General features: G+C 38.3%; 1 protein-coding gene across 1 annotated transcript in view; it reads right to left on the reverse strand.

The window, feature by feature from the left end:
- Positions 1-4,415, reverse strand: part of rspry1 (ring finger and SPRY domain containing 1) — a 39,549-nt gene extending 35,134 nt beyond the window's left edge. The window contains exon 1 of the mRNA XM_028809361.2: positions 4,106-4,415. The gene's annotated coding sequence lies outside the window, so the exon portion shown is untranslated. The remainder of the gene's footprint in view (positions 1-4,105) is intronic.
- Positions 4,416-23,425: the final 19,010 nt, after the last annotated feature.

Below are 23,425 nucleotides of genomic sequence, written 5' to 3' on the forward strand. Positions count from 1 at the left end.
AGAATATGCATTACAGTTAAAAATTTAATCACGAAACAGTTACTAAATTAACTAGAATTTTGTTACTTGCATTACACGCCTCTTAGCAAATAAAATGAACTATAAATGTCTGGAGTCTGGATGGACAGGTATTTCATCTGTATTCCCTGTCCAATTTGCACTACACATGCACACTATTTTAATGCACACGTAGAGGACATTTAATTTTTACAGCATTGTCAGATCTGTAGTTGTGTATTATTTTGCAACTTTACAAGATATTACTGAGGTTGAATTTGTCTTTAAGAAATATAATTTTGAGCTTTTCTTATGAAAGATAACTATTAAGCTTTACAACACACTGATAGAATGATTAACGAAGAGAATTTAAATCTAGTTTAAATGGAGACAAAGCAAAGTAAACCGTGATGTGTATCCAGGAGCTTCTAATATTAAACGCAAGCTGTGTTTAATATTTTTGCCCATGTAATGCATCTTGAGCAAAGAACTTAAAATGAATTAGATTTATAGAAGCAAAAAGTCTCTGCTATCTAATCAAATGAAAACACTATAACTGTCATGTGCCACAAAATATAGAAGTGTATCCTGACATGCATTTTGATTTTTCCATTACATTTATTTAACTTTCCTGCAAAAAATGGAAAAAGACATTTCTTTACAGGCAGGGTAACTGAATCTTGACCGTACTTATTAGTAAACATGAGACAGTTCTTTAAAAAATGTAAATGTTTTCTGATTGATTGCCACGTCTTATTGAGAACGTAAAGAGGAGGAAGAAAAAGATGAAAGGACAGACCTACAAACACAGGAATATTGAATGTGTTACACAAACAACACCAGATTAATGTATGCTCTCATTAGCTGGGGGCTACACAAGCAAAAATGTTACTGTTTAATGACTACATCTTAACAAATGTTTGAATGGTTAAATCTATTTTAAATAACTTTTTTTTTTCTTTTAAGAATTCCAATTTGTGAAAAACTGACCCTAATGTGTTAGTTCACATTTGGAAAGGCACAGTGCTAATGCAAGTCATGTAGTTTACTTGCTTAATGGATTAATTTATATTCACTTTTATCAGTTATTTCTTCCTTATTAAAACACTGAAAAGAGATCATCATCCTTGTATTTTCTGGGTTCACAGAATTACAAAGTAATTATTAGTGAGATAGAGAAATCAGTTATAGTTTGTACAAGTGAAAATAGTCAAATGGTTTTGGCTGAAACAGGTCAAATAAATAAACAAAAACGGCAATTATTCCTAATTAAAAAATTTACAATGAAACATAGTTAATAGTTTTTCATTGGAACAACTCCCATATACATTTGTACTCAGCAAGGCCTCCGTTGTTAATGATCGGAATTTTAAAAATTCGGAAGCACAGTACGAGAGCTGGTTGTAAAACCTCAATATGGTGCCTATATGCTAATCAATCAATCTAGAACAGAATTCAACCAACAGTTTTATTAATTGAATGCTACACAACAGAGTTGTTACATTTGATATACTTCCAGGGTCTGTAAAAGTTTTCTACAAAATTATACAGATTAAATTAACTGTTGATGGACCGGTGCCCTGTTCTTGGCTGTTTCCTGCCTTTTGTCCAGTGGTGCCTGGATAGGCTCTGGTCCCTTGCAAATGGATTTAACAGGTATGAAAATGTTTTAATATACTGTTTACTGAAGGATTTTATATTCATATCCCAAAGACATACACATGACTGCCAATACTGATGACCTGTGCAAGAGAGGGCACAGCCAACTATACTTCCTTAGAAGGCTGGTGTCTTTCAACATCTGCAATAAGATGCTGCAGATGTTCTATCAAACGGTTGTGGCGATCGCCCTCTTCTACATGGTGGTGTGCTGGGGAGGCAGCATAAAGAGGGACACCTCACACCCGTACAAACTGGTGAGGAAGGCAGGCTCTATTGCAGGCATGAAGCTGGACAGTTTGACATCTGTGGCAGAGCAACATGGAGAATCCACTGCATCCACTGAACAGTATCATCTCCAGACAGAGGAGCAGCTTCAGCGACAGAATGGGGGGGGTGGAGTATAGGTGTTTGCATGAGTGTGCCTTTGCAATGGATGGCTGGATGGATCCCTTAGGCCTGTCCATGAAGATACAGCCACAATATCACTTGCATTCCATGGCCTTCAGTAATACGGATGGTTTCCTCTTTGTGATTATATAACATTACTTCTATTTATTATGTACTTATTTTATGTTCATATATTTTATTTCTATTTATGTTTTATGTTAATTTGTTTTGTTTTTCTTTTATTGTAAAGCACTTTGGCCACAGCATTACTATGTTGTTTTAAATGTGCTATAGAAATAAACTGACATTGACAATACAATTGTAAAATCCACTTTCTCTGTCTTCTATGTTACAGTTTATAAACACTGTACTTGTATCTGTATTCACATTATTTTTCTGAATTAATTCTAATGTATCATTATAGCCTAGCTATCTTGTGTGTAAAGTGTCTTTTGATGATGCAAAATACAAATGCTGAAAGTAAAACCTTACACAGCACATGAAACAAGTCTTGTGTATGCAGCCCTTCTGTACTGCTTAGAAATTTTCTTCCTTTTCCCTGTGCCTTAACTTGTATCAGAAAAACCATGTCATCTTGTATTTATACCGTTTTCTTGTTTGCACTTTCAATTGTGCTAACGGTAAAATGCACTATTAAAAAAATAAAGATTGATTGTAGTACATATAGTAATGCAATTTATTCCATGCAGCCCGGGATGAAAGGTGATTATTTATTATATAAGAAGGAAAACAGGATTACAATAAATTATATTTGCCACACACTACTGTAACTTTTTATTCTCTGTAAATACTGAAAGTGAGCATAAACATTGCAATCCAAGGTGGCTACTCAGTCCAATGTTAACTATTAACGTAGTACTTTGAAATCAGTGGTTCTGGTCTACCTTTCATATAAATATTTAGTGCCCGTATTGTACGTTTTTGGAATTTCTACATTTCATGAGTCCTCCATCAAGAGCTGAAAGAAACGTAAGGACTTTGTCAAAAATTCAATGCCCGCATCATGTTAAGTGTTTTAATTAGCCTGTACAACGTTTATGTCCTTATTTTGCACAAAAAAAAAAAAAAAAAACCTCCCCATCTGATCTGGAATTATTAAGGAAATCTCACAGGCTTTCTCTAAACTGCATTCACTTGTTAGGATATTAAGATCATTGGATTCAAGCAGCAATCAAAAAGTAACTTTCAATTAACCGAGTACACAAAATTTCACACGAACACTAAAAAAAGAAGACCTTTTTTTTTTTTTTTTTTTTAAACCGGACAGTACGCGAGCTCCAAAGATATAAAGTGTGGTTCCCTCTACTAGATATGCCTTCGGTGCACTAGGTTCCGTTTTCCGGATGAAATGTTGCGAAAAGTTACTCTTTTAGATTTTTGACACTTACTTAAACTCAAAAATCCTACGTCGTGCTCCACAGTTTTATTTGCCGATTTGGAATTTTCTCCCATGGATACGGATTTTTATACAGGCAAATCGCATGGTATCGATTACTATTAATGGCGTTTCATAATTTGCAGAAAAAGCTACAAAATCTGTGAGATTTGCAACGTGACGGTCTACATTTCACGAAAGAGAGAGAACGAGTGAAACAGGGAGGGGAACTGCGGGCTTGTGAAACTCGTATCTTACTTTTGACACCTACGCAGGGGTGACAAATGGGCCGATTTATTTGTAATTGCACTAATAAAATAACGTGTGGGTGTATCGACTATCTACCTTCGGTTCTGCCAGTTTAGACTTTAACTTAAAAATTTTTCGAATAAAATAAGTCACTGATGGTGTGTGCAAAAGATGACAATCAATATCCACGAGTACTCAAAATTGATTAAAAAAACGCAAACTCTGGCTCAAAAGTCGCAATACACACGAGAAGATAATTCCAAATTCACAAGAACACAACATCGCACATGAAACTGTGCATTCTTTACGACGACAAAGACCACTTCTACTAGTAGTTAATTCTCAGTGTTAACTCGTAAAAAAAAACTCGACTTTCCTTGTTTCCCTACAACATAAATAGCCAGTTAAACGTACCCAACTATGAACTTCCGCTGCCGGCATACAGAAACTACTCCAGCCCGAGGTTGACTCCAGGATGCAGGCCGCGGCGCTCTATCCGTGAAGACGCAGATCTCGAGTCGTACTGGATAGTAAAGCCGAGAAGTCTTGTGACTCCTTTGTTGTATCAGGATATTGCCGTACCTACTGCCAGCCCACAAGACTAACACATCACCCAATTAATGTGAAAGACCGGCGTTTCCCTAAACTGAGTCCATTTAACAGGTTTCCATAGTGGCCGGAGTAAGAAGTGAGGACAGTGACGTCACTTCAACAACTCGCCCCGCGCATCCCCTCCTAGCAACAAAGAGCACGCTAGCTCTTAGCTCATTTTATTAATGACGATTACAGTATTGCGCAGGCACATAGTTGCATACAGTTTATTGTAATGTACAGTACATTATTTAATAAACATTGATAAATATATAAATCGAATTTAATTCAGTACATAACCACAATAATAGTATTGATAATAATAGTAATTATAGTATGTACTATAGACACATCCCTCCAAAGTTGAAACTTAGCATGCTCATTTTAATAAATAAGATCTCTTCACTGAAACGAGTTTAGTTGAACTCCGCAAAATAATTTCTCATCTAAAGCCCTTCACTTGTGTCATTAACCCAGTCAAAACAGGCTTTTTCACTCTAATGTGCTATTTGATGGTGTACTTGGCATAGTCAACTCTTCATTAGATACTGGGGTCCACTCAAATTGTCTGAAGACTGCACCTGTTAAACTCCATCTTAAGAAAAATAATCTAGACTCCCGTCTTTGACAACTTTAGGCATTTTTCTCACCTGCCCTTTTTAAGTAAAATTCTAGAAAAAGTATTTTTTTCAGCAATGGACTCAACATTCCAGAACAAATCATAATACAGAAACTGCAGTGGTTAAAGTAGTAAAAACCTTTTGAGTTAATACTGACACAGACCATGTATGTTCTTGTTCTCTTAGCTGAGTGCAGCATTTGACACCTTAAACCGCAGTATTCTAACAAAACTGACTTAAGCTGATGTCACATTATGTGACATTTTGTGGTGTGGTATGTCAGATTGGGCTATTGCAGTCACAGATCTTGTTGCTTCACCATGTCAAATTACATAAATTACTGAAAATCGCAGCCTTACCTTTACTGACTAAGTGATAATCTTCCAGTACGGTTGTAGTTGCTACTTTTCCTGTCAGCCAATAGCCTGTTGCCTAATGGAGTGGCGCTTTATTAGGAGTTAATGACAGCTCCATCTTTATCAGCAATCCACCCTTTAATTTTTTCTTCTATTATGATATGGTATGTAAATTTTGAGGCATCAGACAGACAAGCTTCTCTTCTGTTTGTAAGGTTCAAAACATGCATGCTTCTTATTCCTTCGCATGACATTCTATGCATTGCACTTTTAATTGAGCATTCATTGGTTCATTTGGTTGTCAGCTTTCCTGCACACAGTGCCCACCACCCCTAACTAAAGACAAAATCAAACTTGCTTGATTCTATACTAGCCAGTTTCAGCCTAGTTAATCTCAGTTGTTAAGTATGACACATTAGGCCATCATCTTCACAGAAGCATACTGCCGACTGCCTCCGACTGGCTAAGATTATGTAAATGAAGAAATTACTGGAAAATTTGTCTAATGGATTTTACAGGTAGAAAATTCTTTTTCAGTTGTGGTGGTTGTAGTTCGAATACCCATGATACTGTATGCCACAAGGATCTACTTCAATCTACATGCTCCCATTAAGCCAGATTATTTTGAAACAAAGGGTAAACTTCCATAGTTATGCAGATGACATGCAGCTTTACTTATCTATAGCGACTGATGACCCTGATGCTCTGTGCTCTCTGGTCAAATGTCTTACTTGTATTTCTGAAAGGATGAGTAGTAATTTCATCAAGCTAAATAAAGAAAAAAAAATGGAATCTTAGTTGTTGGCAAAAATTTAAGTAGTGAAGGTCTTAGAAATAAAGTTGATCCCTTGGTATTAAAAGCCAAGGCAGAAGTAAAAAATGTATATGTAATCATTGAGTCTGACCTAAACTTTACATTCCATATTAACCTTTTTCATTTAAGGAACATTGCAAAAGTTAGAACTCTTACAACATTGCAAGAAGCTGAGAAATTAATTCACACTTTTGTCTTCAGTTGACTAGATTGCTGTAATGCACTCCTAACAGGTCTAACTAAGAAAGATATTAATCAGTTGCAGTTATTAGTTCAGAAGACAGCAGCAAGAATCTAAACCAGAAAAAGCATATTTGAGTATGCCTCACCAGTTTTGGCTTCACTACATTGGTTACCATTTGCTTCAGAACTGATTTTAAAATATATATAATCGTATATCAATGGTATATAAATCTTCAGATAATCTTGCTCCATCCTATATTTTGGAGTGCTTGTCCCCCTAAAGTCATAACATGAAATCTTCAAAGCATAAAAGAAGTGGTGAGTTGTCACCAAACATCTGGAATACTTTAACAATAGAGATATGCCAAGCTAACACCGTGGAACATTTTAAGATTCCTAAAACCCACTTTTTAAATATGAATATTTTGTAGCCATATTTGAGCTCTTCACCTAATAGTATACTTCCATAAAAATATATTTTTCAATTGATTTGCAGTCATTATTAATGTATAGTTTTCTCTGATTTCCTTTTCATTTTTCTGTGGTGGTGTTTTGAGCCATAACCACTTGATCAACGCACTGTGCAACTGCCTGAGTGCTTGATATCTCAACTATCCATGAGGCCCATGAGTCATCTAAACCTAAAAAGCAATAAGGAACAACTTAACTACATTCATGTTAGGTGGAATGCCCAGTGGGGGATGGTGGTCTTTTGGCCTTGCAACCCCTGCAGATTTGTTTTTTTTCTGCCAACATCTAGCCTCTGGAGTTTTGTTTTTTTAATTTCTTCTGTCCTCCTCAGCCCTATGACCTTATCATCAGACTTTACCATCAGACTTAAAAAAAAACATACTATACATAAGGATTCTGTTTTTCTGCTAATTATATATAGTAAGTGCGTATTGATTTATTTTTTGTATGTTATTTATTCATTATTATTCTTATCTAATTTGTTTGTTTTTCTTTTCTTGTAACTGTTTCTTTGGCATCTTGAAAAGCAGTTTGAGCTACACCCTATGTGTAAAAATGTGCTATAGAAATTAATGTTATTGTTGTTGTTGTTTTTTTGCCAACGTTTTTTGACTGACAGCTGATAGAGGAAATGTATTACAGTATACAGCACACCCCTTACTTTAGTTCGATAATGTTGTAGAACATCGACTTGGAAATGTAGGGTAGTGATGCAAAATTCATCCAAGCTGGAAGAAACGTCTTTTGGGTTAGTTAACTTGCCCTTTTACCAACTTGGCCTGAAATTACACTTCCACATATCCCAGTATTCATTATAGAGGTGATCTATTAGATTTTAAACTCAAAGTCTGTCGTTTGAAACTCTCACAGTATCTACTAAACCTGTTTCTGTTTTATGTATGTACAATTAATCATCTGAACTTGTAAAACAACTTTAGCTAGTGTACTGTATGCTGTGAAAATTTGCTACATAAAATAAGGATTGTTTATTTGCTATATAAAATAAAGATGGTTTATTTGCATGGATCACTTTTTCCAGGAACTGTTGGTTGCAGGTATTTAAACCTTTCATCATTCTGTCTTATTACTGCTCTTTTGACCTTTAACAGTTTTATTTTTCTGTATATCTATGGTTTATATCCACTCTCAAGTGACTGTGCTTCTGCTTCTTGTAATAGTCTTTTGTTTTCCCTGACTCTGCATATTGAATGATGATGCATCACTTTTGCTGTACATAATGTCCACTAAAATTAACATCTAATATTGCTCTACAACAGTTTCTCTTTTGGCAGTACACTTCTAATTCACCATTCCAAATATAGATTAGGCATTTACCTTACCTTTTACCCACATTACATCATTATATCATAAATTAGTTTGATTTTTTTTATTTAGCCTTGTATATGTGATAGAGTGTGATTGTCTTAAGATATCTCATCCAAAGTTGGTTCCTGTCTTGCACCAAATGCTACTGGAATAGTTTCTGGCACACTGCAGCCCAATTTGAAAAGAAAATGAAAGAAGATGAGAATGAGATGGGCTCCTGTAAATGTATTTCTTTTAAGAAAGTAATAAAACATTCCCAGACTCATTTAATTCAATTCGGAGTCATGGCTGGCCAGAGCCTATTCCAGCACCACTGAATACAAGGGAAGAAACAGCCCATTAACACACTCACCAACATTCACACTGGAGCCAGTTTGGAAATGCCAGTTAGCCTAACATGCACATTTTTATGTCAATGTATCTGTTGTATCAGGTAGGTGTGTATCTTTCACAACCCAAGAAGAGGAAACCCAAAGGCAGACCTAAAATATACATTACATCCCTTATGCTTAGTCCACACTACCATAGAGAGAATTTTAAAATTTCATTTTCAATTCATAGGTTTTTCATGCTACACAAGTGTTTTCATTTTCAAAACATTTGTTATGAACACTTAAACAGCAAAAAACCTCAAATTGTTCCTATTAGCTGCGGTGGGCTGGCACCCTGCCCAGGGTTTGTTTCCTGCCTTCCACCCCATGTTGGCTGGGATTGGCTCCAGCAGACCCCCGTGACCCTGTAGTTGGGATATAGCAGGTTGGATAATGGTTGGTTGGTTGTTCCTATTAGGCATGCACAGTTTGTCAGCTAAGAGCAATGCCTGTTAATGGAGAGAACACAAATGACATCTAAATTCCAAAACCATGACGTAAACACAGAGCTTCAGAACAACATACCAAATTGGACTTCTTTACCTGGACAGTCAGCAAAGCACCACTGCTTTTAAAGACTATAAACTTATGTAAGGTAGTCAAAGCCATTGGAAATATAGACTGGGTCTCTTGCAAAATGATTATGGTGAAATATTCAAGTGTTTTAATATGCAGTGCCAATCTTATAATTCAGAGCAGGTGTTAAATATATCTTTAAAATAAAGAGGAAATCACAGGGGAACATATCACAACAAAACTAAAGTCATTATTTGTGGACTTAACAAGAATACATCAATGTTTCAAAAGGTTTTGTTTTCCTCATCGCTTGCCGTACAAGACCCAGCATTTTCAAATTGTGAGAGTGTTAATTGCATACATTTGTTTTTTGATAATTAAAAATTTTTTTAGTGTGGATGGAAGGCTGAAATAAATAATAAACAGGTGCATTTTCAGATTTGTCCGTGTTAGTGTGAACTTGGCATAGAATAGATTTGGAGTTCCCCAAAAATAGTCTGAGGCCTGGGATGGTGGAAGTCTGATCTGATTAACTTAAGTCAGTGTGTTATCAGCACACCCCTCACCAGAAAAAGTAAACAGAAAATGAGATGTGATGGGAGATTAGGTGTTGTCAAGTATTTTTGCTTTTATCATCATTTTGCATGTGTTTATGTTTTACTTTAAATACAATATAGTTGTAAAATGTAAAAATCTGTGCATGTAAACTGAAGAGTATTTAAAATAATTTTCAATTGAATTGCATAAAAAGAAGCCACAAAGCCACTAAGAATCATTTGTACCCCTGAGTGTTTTCAGGGAAGGAGTTGTTGTGAGAGTTGTGACCACAGGCACACTCCAAGGAGGTAAGATTAAAAAGGGGTACAGGAAAAGGCAAAGCCTGAATGTAGCCTAGATGAGTTTCAGATGACATTTGATTGACAGAAAGTGGAGCTGTACCCACCTTCCAACGATTCTGCAACTCTTTATAATTGTACTGTTTGTTATTTAACTTTTGTCATTTATGTTATTTGAGTGCAATGTTGTTTTAGGTTATAAGCACCTCCAAAGCTACCAAGTTCAATTCCTGTACATTAAGTAATGGAAAATAAAAAGGGATTCTGATTCTGTTTCTAATTCTAAGCAGCATGATTTCAGAGAGAAAGAGGGAGAGAAATAAGAATTCATCTGAACTATGCACGTTTATTTCTTTTGTTTTGATGAAAAAAGCAAAGTTCTCCTAAGCCTTTTCTTTTTCATGTTTCACTTTTCAAATTTCCTGACACTAATTTATTCAAGTAGTTTGGAAAAAAATAGAAAATGTTGCAGTCAGATGAATACTATTTTTTTATTTTCTCTGCAAAGTAATAATACACCTTACAAGAAAATAACTGATGTGGATAAACAAAATCAAGATCTAGCTATTTAATTAAATTTACAGTAAGAGTTACTGTCTAATTAAGAAACCTGTTGGAACAAATATCTATATCTACTGCAGCATGATGGGACCAGACTTATCCACTCCTGATATTGGCTAACCTGTGTATCCTCTTAAGTCATTGATTCTATGTTAGCACATTTTATACAAAATGTCAAAATTTCCTGTCAGCAAATAGAACTTGTTCAAATACACCAACCTTTGTGAATCTGTGTACACCAATACTGATGAGAAAGACAACTCACTAAACAGTGAGATCAATTAAAAGTAAGAATAAAGCACTGATTCTGAAATGGGCTAGAATAAAAAACTTGCAGCCATGGGGGTCCCCCATATTAAACTGAAAATAACTGATGTATAAAGACAAAAGTGATTCCTTCTTGAAATTTCTGTACTCCAGAGTAACAGCTCTCCCAGCTGTACTATCTAGAATTAATTTCATACTGTGCAGTTAGTCAAGGCCTTTTCTGAGGATGGTCCATGATGTCCTTTTTTCTTCTTTTTAACTCCTCTTTACCACTCTTTTACTTGTTGATGTAGACTCCTCTCTGTGGGGTGCACAAGCCGGTTCGTCTGTCAGATTTATATGTGCTTCACTTTTTCCTTTGCTTTTTCATGTTGGGGTGGACAGTGGGTTGGGGATCAGGTTTTGTCTGGGGTGAAGGAGCATTGTCCCTTTTGTGACAGTTTTACAATAGTTGACTTAATGTAGCACTAAATCTAATTTTATTTACTGTACTTATTTTTCAATTTGATTATATAAAAAAGATGAGTGATGTTATGCTTTGCTTATTCTCCACCACCAATGCTTTTCTCTACCAGTAGTACCTTATTACTAATTCATTTCAGTCCTCTAAGCCTGTTGTCTCTTCTATAGAATTCCTTGAAACTGCCATTAATTCTTTCAGAATGGAAACTAAAACTGTACACAGTTTTCCAGTTATGGTTTCAGAAATACATGATTAATTTTAAACTGAATCTTTCACAAGTTTTACTCTGTGCCTCATTAAAAATGACAGCAAATTTAACACAACATTCTTATATCTGTGTTCTATCCTGGTAATAGTTGGCACCAGCCAGGGACTAACCCTTGATAGGGTGCCAAGTCATTGCAGGACTCTGTCACATCTCCACAGGGCCAGTTTAAAATCACCAATTAACATATCACAATCATTGGAGATGCAGCAGAAAAATGTGAATACTCCAAGAAAAACTAACACAGGGCATGAGATTTGAACTGAGGGCACTAGATGTGTTACTTAGTTAGCACTAATTGCTGCATCGTAATGCTGCTGCACTCAGGTACTAATTATTTTTTTTAAGTTAGTTACGCACATTATCTATCTATCTATCTATCTATCTATCTATCTATCTATCTATCTATCTATCTATCTATCTATCTGTCTGTCTGTCTGTCTGTCTGTCTGTCTGTCTGTCTGTCTGTCTGTCTGTCTACACCAGTGAATATGCTACAAGTCTTATACTCTCCACTTCATCAGCCTCATTCTGTACATGAGTTTTGTGTGTAATTTTGATTTTTATTACATGAAAACCTGTTAATTTATTAAACCTAACTAGATGTGCTACAGATGGCACATCACAAACATTTGTAATTATAAAATGCATTACTACAAGTTTCTGTGATGCACCATGTGTTGGAATGACACATACAGTGTTTATTGTATGTCTCTGTTATATGCCATTTGAAATGAGATTTGTAAAAGCAGTGTTGATGTTTATGATGTGGTAACTATTGGAATGACAAATGCAATACATTTCCATCCATCCATTTGCCAACCCTCTGAATCCGAACACAGGTTCGTGGGGATCTGCTGGATTTCTTACTAAAAATGTTTTTGATATATGTACCATCTTTTGGAGTTACAGAGACATAGCAGCCAGATGGACACAGACAGACAGACAGTTATCATTTAATTAAGGCGGATGTTTAATTGAATTCCATCCAAGTCTATCTATATAGATACTGTATAGTCAGTGGTTAGTTTGGGCTAGATAGAGTTTGATGAAAGTTTTGCAGTTTCAATTGGAAAAGGCTAAGGACGAAGGGCCATTGAATATATAGCTTCTTTACTGGGCTTATTACATTCCACAGTATCACTTTACTAGAACTGAACTCCCCCATATACTACCTGTTTAGGCATACAGTATAACAAAAATATTAACAAAGCAGACTAAATAAAATTTGTGAATTAAAATGATTGTATTTGGCTTACCATTACTAAAGTTTCCAACACATACAGTACTGTGCAAAAGTTTTAGGCAGGTGTGAAAAAATGCTGTAAACAAAGAATGCTTTCAGAAATATAAATAATGATTGTTTCTTATTATCAATTTACAAAATGCAAAGTGAACGAACAAAAGAAAAATCTAAATCAAATCAATATTTGGTCTTACTATCTTTTGCCTTCAAACCAGCATCAATTCTTATACTGTAGGTACACTTGCACAAAGTCAGAGATTTTGTAGGATTATAGTCAGGTGTATGATCAACCAATTATACCAAACAGGTGCAAATGATCATAAATGTCACACATAGATTGAAACACAGTCATTAACTGAAAAAGAAACAGCTGTGTAGGAGGCTTAAAACTGGGTGAGGAACAGCCAAACTCTGCTACCAAGGTGAGGTTGTGGAAGACAGTTTCATGTCATGGCAAGATTGAGCACGGCAACAAGACACAAGGTAGTTATACTGCATCAGCAAGGTCTCTCCCAGACAAAGATTTCAAAGCAGACTGGGGTTTCAAGATGTGCTGTTCAAGCTCTTTTGAAGAAGCACAAAGAAACAGGCAACGTTGAGAATCGTAGACGCAGTGGTCGGCCAAGGAAACTTAGTGCAGCAGATGAAAGACACATCAAGCTTATTACTCTTTGAAATCGGAAGATGTCCAGCAGTGCCATCACCTCAGAACTGGCAGAAACCAGTGGGACCCAGGTACACCCATCTACTGTCCAGAAAAGTCTGGCCAGAAGTGGTCTTCATGGAAGAGTTGCAGCCAAAAAGCCATACCTCCGACATGGAAACAAGGCCAAGCGACTCAAGTATGCACGAAAACATAGGAACTGGGGTGCAGATAAATGGCAGCAGGTGCTCTGGACTGATGAGTCAAAATTTGAAATATTTGGCTGTAGCAGAAGGCAGTTTGTTCGTCGAAGGACTGGAGAGCGGTACAATAATGAGTGTCTGCAGGCAACAGTGAAGCATGGTGGAGGTTCCTTGAACGTTTGGGGCTGCATTTCTGCAAATGGAGTTGGAGATTTGGTCAGGATTAATGGTGTTCTCAATGCTGAGAAATACAGGCAGATACTTATCCATCATGCAATACCATCAGGGAGGCGTATGATTGGCCCCAAATTTATTCTGCAGCAGGACAACGACCCCAAACATACAGCCAAAGTCATTAAGAACTATCTTCAGCGTAAAGAAGAACAAGAAGTCCTGGAAGTGATCTCAACATCATCGAGTGTGTCTGGGATTACATGAAGAGACAGAAGGATGTGAGGAAGCCTACATCCACAGAAGATCTGTGGTTAGTTCTCCAAGATGTTTGGAACAACCTACCAGCCGAGTTCCTTCAAAAACTGTGTGCAAGTGTACCTAGAAGAATTGATGCTGTTTTGAAGGCAAAGGGTGGTCACACCAAATATTGATTTGATTTAGATTTCTCTTTTGTTCATTTACTGCATTTTGTTGATTGATGAAAATAAATGATTAACACTTCCATTTTTGAAAGTATTCTTTGTTTGCAACATTTTTTCACACCTGCCTAAAACTTTTGCACAGTACTGTACATACACAAAAGCTCACATTTAGAGTTGTCTGTAACCTAACTCTTAAGTCTTTGAGGACTTACAATCTGGAGAAAAACCCTCACAGATGTGAAGAGAGCATTCATAATCCACACAGGTACCAAGGTTTTAAACCAAGGACTCTGTCTGAAGTTGAGAGACAGCAGCCCACTGTGCCATCCTAGAAGCTAAATCACTGACCATACTTGTCCCATAATATCTTGTTTTCTACATTTAAGTAAATTCTGCAAATTAAGCCCTAAATTCCTGCCACTTGTAGTTTAGAATTCAGTTTTCATGAGGTATGTTGTGGTGAACTGGTGTCCCACCCAAGGCTGATGTTATTCTTGTGCCCTTTGCTTCTAGAAGAGGCTCTGACAATCCCCATGACCTTTATCATGGTGAGGCAGGTTTAGAAAATTAATGGATGGGGGATTGAAGTGTATTTTTCAAAGGCTATTTGAAAAGCTAGGTAGAAATTATGTGCACTCTTGATTAGAAGGCTCACTGGTGGCGAGGAGAAAGTGCAATTGAAAAACTCAAAAGAGGTAAAGTATAATTAGTGTATAAGATAAATTCTGTGCCATCACCCACAGTGGGGAAGCTCATGTTGTTCTTGTAACAATCAGTTATGTTACCATCATTGAATGCATGTATATACAGTGTACAATATACAGTTAGGTCCATAAGTAATTGGAATAGTGACGCAATTTTTTAATAATTTTGGCTCTAAATCCCACCACAATGGATCTGAAATGAAGAAATAATTACATGATTGAAGTATAGGCTTTCAGCATTAATTCAAAGGATTTAGTAAAAATATTGTATAAGTCATTTAGGAATGACATCCATTTTTATACATTGGTCCCCCATTTTTAGACTCTCAAAAGTATTTGGGCAATTGACTGACAAGCTGCTCCATAGCCAGGTGTGAGCAGGTCCCTAATTATTTCATTAACTATTAAGCAGGTAGAAGGTTTGGAATTGATTCCAAGTGTGGAATTTTCATTTGGAAGCTGTTGCTGTGAACTCTCAATATGAGATCCAAAGAGCTGTCCATGCAACTAAAAACAAGCCATCATTAGGTTGAGAAAACAAAACACACCCTTTAGAGAGATAGCAGAAACACCAGGAGAGGTCAAATCAATCATCTGCTACATTCTTAAAGGGAAGGAATGCACTGGTGAGCTCAGCAAACACCAGAAGGTCTGGACAACAGTGGAAGACAACTGTACTAGATAATTGCAGAATTTTTTCCTTGGTGAAAAAAAAAAACAATTCACAACATTTAGTCAAAACAAGAACACTCTCTGAAAGGCAGGCCTATCATTGCCAAAGTTTACAATCAAGAGTAGACTTCATGAAAATAAATACTGAGGGTTTACCACAAGGTGCAAATCATTGGTAATCCTCAAGCATAGGGAGGACAGATTAAACTTTCCCAGAAAATATTTTTAAAAACCTAGTCCAGTTTTGGAACAGCTTTGTTGGACAAATTAAATTAAGATCAATATGTACCAGAATGATGGATGGAGAAGAGTATGGAGAAGAGAAGGAATGGCTCATGACCTAGTGAATACCACATCATCTGTGAAACATAGTGGAGGCAGAAGAAGCAGCATAAATTAAGAATTGTACTGGGATATACTGTCTGCTCAGATTCAGACAAATTATACAAAACTGATAGGACGACCCTTCACAGTAGAGACGGACAATGAGCCAAAACCTTCTGTGACAGAAAACCAAGTGCTTTTCAAGGCAAAGAAGTGGAATATTCTTCAATGGCCGAGTGAATCAACTGACCTCAACCTAAATGGACATGCATTTCACTTGCTGAATACAAAGCTGAAGGCAGAAACTCCAAAAAACAAAGCAACAACTGAAAGCAGCTACAATAAAGGCCTGGAAAAGAATCATTAGAATGGATACCCGGCACTTGGAGATGGCCATGGGTTCCAGACTTTCAACCAAGTAATGAAAATGATCATTATATTTATGACCATGTTAGTTTGTCCAAATACTTTTGACCCCCTGAAAATTGGGGGACCATGTATAAAAATGGCTGTCTTTTCTAAATGGCTCATATAATGTATTTGTTAAATGCCTTAAATTAGAACTGCAAGTGTAAACTTTAATCAGATATTGATTATTTCATTTCAAAACCATTGTGGTGGCACACAGAGCCAAAATTATGAAAATGGTATCACTGCCCAAATGCTTATGGACCTATCTGTATAACCTATCAATATGTGTATGTGTTTGCGTAAACAGTCGTAAGATGAGTGACACACATGAAATAATCTTCCCTTTGTGTGTGTTGTCTGTACTTGAATTACTATGTTGTCGTTAATAAAAGTACAATACAGTAGCAAGAAAAAGTATGTGAACCCTGGTTTTCTGCATTAATTGGTCATAAAATGTGATCCGATCTTCATCTTAGACACAAGTAAAGAAAAACAAAATATGCTTATACTAATAACACACAAACAGTTATAATCTTTCATGTCTTTATTGAACACCGATCAAACATTCACAGTGTGCTGCAGAAAAAGCAAGTGAAGCCTTGGATTTAATAACTGGTTGAACCTCCTTTAGTAGCAATAACCTCTAACAAGTGTTTCCAATAGACCTGCACAACATTCAAGAATTTTGGATCATTCCTCATTACAGAACTGCTTCAGTTCAGCCATATTTTTAGAATGTCTGGTGTGAACAGCTCTCTTGAATTCATTCCACAGCATCTCTGTTGGGTTAAGTTCTGGTCTCTGACTGGGACAAACCAAATGTTGCATTCTCCTTTATTGAAGCCATTCTATAGTAGATTTACTATACTGCTGCATCAACCAACTTCTACTGAGCTTCAGCTGGCAGACAGCCACCTGGATATTAATCTGTAAGGGTACCTTTTTAAAGTTGAGAATTCATTTTCTCTTCAATGATGGTAAGCCGTTCAGGCCCTGAGTCAGTAAAGCAGTACCAATTCATATGCTACCTGTCCAATTGTGGCCTGAACAATACCTAAACTCTTCGTATGTTTTTTGTATTCCTTTCCAGGCTCATGAAACTCATCAATTCTAGATTGTGTATTTTCTAAAATCTCTTTTTTATGTGACATGTTTTCCTTCAGTGGTTTTTTTGACATTTTAAAAATATTTAAATAATAAATGACAAATAGTAAATGACACAAAATATAATTTAAAAGCATTATGATTCCAGCACAATAAAAAAAAACCATTCTGAATGTGATGTTGTGTCCAAGTGTGTTTTGACTGATGACCCTAAACCGGCCCTTTATTGGTAAGAGTGGGTAAGATTGTGAGTGTTTCTGATGATGGAATGATGTCTTGTCTAGGTTTGGTGCCTGCTTTGTATCAACTGCTATGTAATTGAGCTTGACTCTCTGTGATTCTTAATTGTAATGGGTTCAGGAAAATTAATGAAAGGTATGAAGGGTCTGGTTAACATACACAGAAAAGCAGGTCAAAGTTTTTATTAAGATCAAGGTAATGAGAAGTAAAGGGAAAATAGGGATCTAATTACTTTAAAGCAAGAGAATCTCAACTAGATGCAAAGCTGTTGACTTTTTGAACTTAGTACAACCTTTTTATATTGAACTGGGAAGATCTGCACATTTTTATGACTAGATGGAGACGTGCGGTTTCTGTTTAGCCTGAAGAAGAGTGACTCATTATTTTTGCAGCATAAACCACTGGAGAGATTTTCTTTTCTCTGTAATCAGTCACTGTGCTGCATTGAACATCTCATCAGAAACTTGCATGCATTGACCATCTGGTCTCTTATGACCTTTATATTTTGTGGATACTGGCGATTATGAAAAAATTACTGGTAGTTAAATGTTTTACTTCATTTTAGCACATTATGAAATGTATTAAATTGATTACAGATTACAAAAGAATCCTGAATGAAAGCAGAGTTTAACAAGGCATCCTTGTTCTTAGTGGATTTGTGACTCCAAACTTAACCATGTGTTTATTTGTATGTGTTTGCCCTGTGATTCCCTTATTCCTGCTTTAACCTGCAATCTTAAGTCTTTACTTTATAGTGAGTGCCATCACAATATGCTTAGCAGAATGCAGTCTCCATCTGTCCTAGAATACAGTACTTTTCATTACTCATAGCCATGCTAAAAGAATTAAAAATCCAAAAACTATGCAAGTTAGATTAACTGCTGACTCTAAATTGCTCTGTTATGAATGTGTATTGCTGTGTATAAGTGTGTGCCTTGATGGACTGATACACTATCTTGTGTTGGTTTCTACCTTATACCCAGTACTGCAAGGGTAGGTTCCTCCTGCTCGTGACCCTAAAGTTGTATTGGGCCTCCACAGCTGCTACAAATAAGATGGCTAATTCAATCCAGAAAAAAAAACACTGCAGAGGACAGGAGTAAGGTACAATATTTAATCTATAGATAATTTTAAAGACAAGGTTCAATGAAATGTGTAGCTTATATGAAAGACAGAAAATTCATAAGTTTAAAAAGTATGACTCAGATAAAATAGGAGCCGCCAGACTACTAATTAGCTGATGGTTGAAATGACCAGAAGCAACTTGCCAAGTAATAGGGTAGACTAATGGTGTTGTTATTAAGGCTGTTATGAATGGTATGAGGAAGTTACCTTGTGCGTTACTACTATTTTTTTAATGTTCTTATATTGAATTTTGTTCATACAGATCATACTTAGTTGGAGTACACAAGATATTACAACAATAAATAAACAGACACACTTCTGAGTTTCTTGCAAGTACGTATGTGTTTTGGTTAAGAGAGCAGTGATGCTTCCTGGCATAACTTGCTAGTGACCCATATTTAAGAACTCATGAAAAGATAATTAACCTAACATTTTCAAATCCATTTAATACATTTAAAGGTTGCAGAGTCAGGGCCTTTAATGTCAGTATTGGATACAAGGCAGGAAACATCACAAAGTGGTGTGCAGTGATGTCTCCTCATGCACACACTGTGCCAATTAATAATCACCAGTTAACATTACCATCTTTAGAATATTGGAGAAAAAACCTGGAAGTACCTGGAAGAGAAAACATGAATGTATATAGAGAACATGCAGAGTCCATCCAGGCAGTACTTTTCAGTATATGTACTGCTTACATTGAACCTTTAAACATATAATTTTCAAAGATTGTAAAACAGATCTTTAAGCACTCCATATTTAATGGCTAAACATGCAACTACACTTATGTTTTGTAAGTATACCTAATTCTTAAGTGGTGTTTCTATAAAATAAATGCCTACAGCATATTTAGTATATGGTGTGATGTTTGATGTGCAGTATAAGAGACATATAATAGTTTTCAGAGTTTCACACAAAATGACTTTAATCCAGTCAAATTAAACAGTTTGAAACAATCTCAATAAGACTACTCTAATGTTATTTAAGTGATGGCCAGCATAATGATTGCTGAAAGGATATAGTAGTTTTACATGTTTCATTAAATTAATTACATTCTAAAATTCTAATATATTAAGTGAATGTGGGAGAGTGCATGAATGTGTCTCTTAATGCACTGGTAGCCTAGCCAGAGCTGGTTTTTCTCTTCCACAGAATTTTGTGTGTGTAATTTCAGTGATATTAGACGTCCATCTCAGCTTATTCCAATATAGGTTTATGGATGGAAAGGAATTAAATGTCTCATCTCATCTTGTTAAGCATTTTTCCTAGTGAGGGTCACGGTAGCAGCAGGCTTAACAGATTAGCCCAGACTTCCCCGTCCTCCAGATGTTTCCAAGCCAGCCACAAAATATAATCCCTCCAGTGTATCCAATATTCCTAAACTACCTCAATTGGCTCCTCTCAATCTTGAGGAACAGTAACTCTACCCTGAAGCTATCCCAAATCACTGAGCTTCTGATCTATCATGGAGTGTCAGCTCAGCCATACTTCAAAGAAACCTCATTTTTGCTGCTTGTACTAACAATCTCATGTTAAAGACAAGGACGTAAATTGACTGTTAAAATGAGAGTTTTGCCTTCAAAACAGATGTCCTGGTGCTAACCCTTCCACTTTGATTAATTTTTTCAACAAAGATGTTTAAGATATGATTTTCTTTTTGATGGTCCTAGTAAGGAAGAATTGGCAAGTTGTTGTTAATGCCTCTAACACAGTCTTTCTTAAACTAAATACTGTATTTGTGATGAGTCACCACATGATTGTGTAGTAAAGGTAGCCGGGTTCATCCTAGCATGAATCATGTGCCAAGTGATAAATCGTCCTCTCTTTGGAGTAGCATTTATTGCAGTCGTATGTGAAATAACACTATTGACACATCATAGACAGCCTTTGTTTCCAGGGTGTGAAAATAGAAAAAATATTTCCCACAGCATGACTTCCTCCCTCTCACAACCTCTGAAGCAATCAACTGAGATGTCTAATAAGCAAAGTCATGAATAGGAGAGAAGAGGGAATGACAGCCAAGCTTGTGAGGTGAAGGGACCACGTAACCTGAAATGTCAAAATGAAAATAACAGATGTGGCACAAGAATATGATGAGTTTTGTGGTGTTGTGAAGAGCAAGTTAATAGAGTGGGTGTGTATACAGTGTCATTGTCCTGAAAGGCAGATTCAGCGAACATCAACAGCTGGTTGTTGCTTCATTGCATATTTGCTGTTACACCATAAATTAATCTAATTCTGCATCAGAGAAGCAAAGAACATTTTATGTGATGTTTAATGTGCTTCAGCAAGCAGAGATTCCTTCTTGTGACACTTTTTTAAAGAGGGTCAATACATTTCAGTCTACTGTAGTGTAAAGGATGTGTCTGTACTATTGTGAATTGTAGGAACATCAGCAAACATCAAAGGGTTGAGACAAGCTCTAGACATTCAGCACAGTGTTAATGTGGCATTAAACATTTCAAACTGGACTGTTCACTGAATTATTCATCAAGATGTATCCTATTACTAGTGCAAACAAATAGTGTATGCATTTATCTGGAACTTCCCATGGGCTCACCACCTATGGGAGGGGCCAAGGAGGTCGGGTGCAGTGTGAGTTGGGTGGTGGCCGAAGGCGGGGACCTTGGCGGTCCGATCCTCGGCTACAGAAACTGGCTCTTGGGACGTGGAATGTCACCTCTCTGAAGGGGAAGGAGCCTGAGCTAGTGCGCGAAGTTGAGAGGTTCCGGCTAGATATAGTCGGACTCACCTCGACGCACAGCTTGGACTCTGGAAACCAATCTCCTTGAGAGGGGCTGGACTCTGTACCACTCTGGAGTTGCCCCCGGTGAGAGGCGCCAAGCAGGTGTGGGTATACTTATTGCCCCCCAACTTGGAGCCTGTACATTGGGGTTTACCCCGGTGGACGAGAGGGTAGCCTCCCTTCGCCTTCGGGTGGGGGGACGGGTCCTAACTGTTGTTTGTGCGTATGCACCGAACAGCAGTTCAGAGTACCCACCCTTTTTGGAGTCCCTGGAGGGGGTGCTAGAGGGCATACCTTCTGGGGACTCCCTCGTTCTGCTGGGAGACTTCAATGCTCACGTGGGCAATGACAGTGAGACCTGGAAGGGCGTGATTGGGAGGAATGGCCCCCCCAATCTGAACCCGAGCGGTGTTTTGTTATTGGACTTCTGTGCTCGTCACGGATTGTCCATAACGAACACCATGTTCAAGCATAGGGGGTGTTCATATGTGCACTTGGCACCAGGACACCCTAGGCCTCAGTTCGATGATCGACTTTGTGCTCGTGTCGTCGGACTTGCGGCCACATGTCTTGGACACTCGGGTGAAGAGAGGGGCGGAGCTGTCAACTGATCACCACCTGGTGGTGAGTTGGCTTCGATGGTGGGGGAGGATGCCGGTCAGGGGTGGTAGGCCCAAACGTGTTGTGAGGGTCTGCTGGGAACGTCTGGCAGAGCCCCCTGTCAGAAGTAGCTTCAACTCCCACCTCCGGCAGAACTTCGACCACATCCCAAGGGAGGTGGGGGACATTGAGTCCGAATGGGCCATGTTCCGTGCCTCTATTGTTGAGGCAGCTGACCGGAGCTGTGGCCGTAAGGTGGTCGGTGCCTGTCGTGGCGGCAATCCCCGAACCCGTTGGTGGACACCGGCGGTGAAGGATGCCGTCAAGCTGAAGAAGGAGTCCTACAGGACCCTTTTGTCCTGTGGGACCCCGGAGGCAGCTGATAGGTACCGGCAGGCCAAGCGGAATGCGGCTTTGGTGGTTGCTGAGCAAAAACTCGGGCGTGGGGGGAGTTTGGGGAGGCCATGGAGAACGACTTTCGGACGGCTTCGAGGAGATTCTGGTCCACCATCCGGCGTCTCAGGAAGGGGAAGCAGTGCAGTGTCAACACTGTATATGGTGGGGATGGTGCGCTGCTGACCTCGACTCGGGACGTTGTGGGTCGGTGGGGGGGAATACTTCGAAGACCTCCTCAATTCCCATTAACATGCCTTCCAATGAGGAAGCAGAGCATGGGGACTCAGAGGTGGGCTCCCCCATCTCTGGGACTGAGGTCACCGAGGTGGTCAAAAAACTCCTTGGTGGCAGGGCCCCCAGGGGTGGATGAGATACGCCCGGAGTTCCTCAAGGCTCTGGATGTTGTAGGACTGTCTTGGCTGACACGCCTCTGCAACATCGCATGGACATCAGGGCCAGTGCCTCTGGATTGGCAGACCGGGGTGGTGGTCCCCCTCTTTAAGAAGGGGGATCGGAGGGTGTGTTCCAACTACAGAGGGATCACACTCCTCAGCCTCCCCGGGAAAAGTCTATTCAGGGGTCCTGGAGAGGAGGGTCCGTCGGATTGTCGAGCCTCGGATTCAGGAGGAACAGTGTGGTTTTCGTCCTGGTCGCGGAACAGTGGACCAGCTCTATACCCTTAGCAGGGTCCTGGAGGGTGCATGGGAGTTCGCCCAAACCAGTCTACATGTGTTTTGTGGACTTGGAAAAGGCATTCGACCGTGTCCCTCGGGGAATCCTGTGGGGGGTACTCCGAGAGTATGGGGTACTGGCCCCCCTGATAAGGGCTGTTCAGTCCCTGTACGATCGGTGCCAGAGCTTGGTCCGCATTGCCGGCAGTAAGTCGAACCCATTTCCAGTGAGAGTTGGACTCCGCCAGGGCTGCCCCTTTGTCACCGATTCTGTTCATAACTTTTATGGACAGAATTTCTAGGCGCAGCCAGGGCGTTGAGAGGGTCCGGTTTGGTGGGCTCAGGATTGGGTCACTGCTTTTTGCAGATGCTGTTGTCCTGTTTGCTTCATCAGGCCGTGATCTTCAGCTCTC

The sequence above is a fragment of the Erpetoichthys calabaricus genome, chromosome 9 (assembly GCF_900747795.2).
Source record: "Erpetoichthys calabaricus chromosome 9, fErpCal1.3, whole genome shotgun sequence".
Lineage (NCBI taxonomy): Eukaryota > Metazoa > Chordata > Cladistia > Polypteriformes > Polypteridae > Erpetoichthys > Erpetoichthys calabaricus.